Below are 529 nucleotides of genomic sequence, written 5' to 3'. Positions count from 1 at the left end.
TCTGTATATAGAGAATAGCTGTTAATTTTCATAATTTCATATATAAAACCTTTTAGTACAAATGTGTCGTCTTTGTTATCAAATGACACCAAATGACTGCTGGAGGGAGCGTTGCTGCTGGTTACTGCTGTTGCTCTATGATTATTTAAAGCTGTCTTGAAGTGCAGTGACTAAGAGTTTAATTATATTTTGTCTTTTAGCACCGGATATCCTCATCACTAATGCTGTAAATATGATGATAAACTTTGAGGGCTGTGCTTTGTCATTGAAGATAACAAAAGATCCCAGCAGACATGCAGCTTTTTCCATCCATTCTGCCTCCAATGCTGTGTGCTCATTCCCTCCTCCCCCCTCTCCCCCCTCTCTCTTCAGGAACCTCCCTACCCCTCTTTACCATCTCGCTCCTTCCCGTCCCTCATTCTGTTTTCAGTGAATAAAGTGTTTTTTATTCTCAGCATGTTTTGCTGAATGTGCATAATGTTGGCCATAGAGGGCAGTGCTCCCTGCTGAAGAACCCCCCCCCCCCCCC

At 42.9% G+C, this 529-nt stretch overlaps 1 protein-coding gene across 1 annotated transcript in view; it reads left to right on the top strand.

Annotated features, from left to right (window-relative positions):
• Window positions 1–529, top strand: part of LOC118329834 (reticulon-3-like) — a gene marked incomplete in the record, with an annotated part of 46,178 nt that overhangs the window by 30,999 nt on the left and 14,650 nt on the right.

This window comes from Morone saxatilis, unplaced genomic scaffold, assembly GCF_004916995.1.
Source record: "Morone saxatilis isolate NCDOM2014 unplaced genomic scaffold, NCSU_SB_2.0 Contig19, whole genome shotgun sequence".
Taxonomy (NCBI): domain Eukaryota; kingdom Metazoa; phylum Chordata; class Actinopteri; family Moronidae; genus Morone; species Morone saxatilis.
This window is presented reverse-complemented; position numbering and strand designations above follow the sequence as displayed.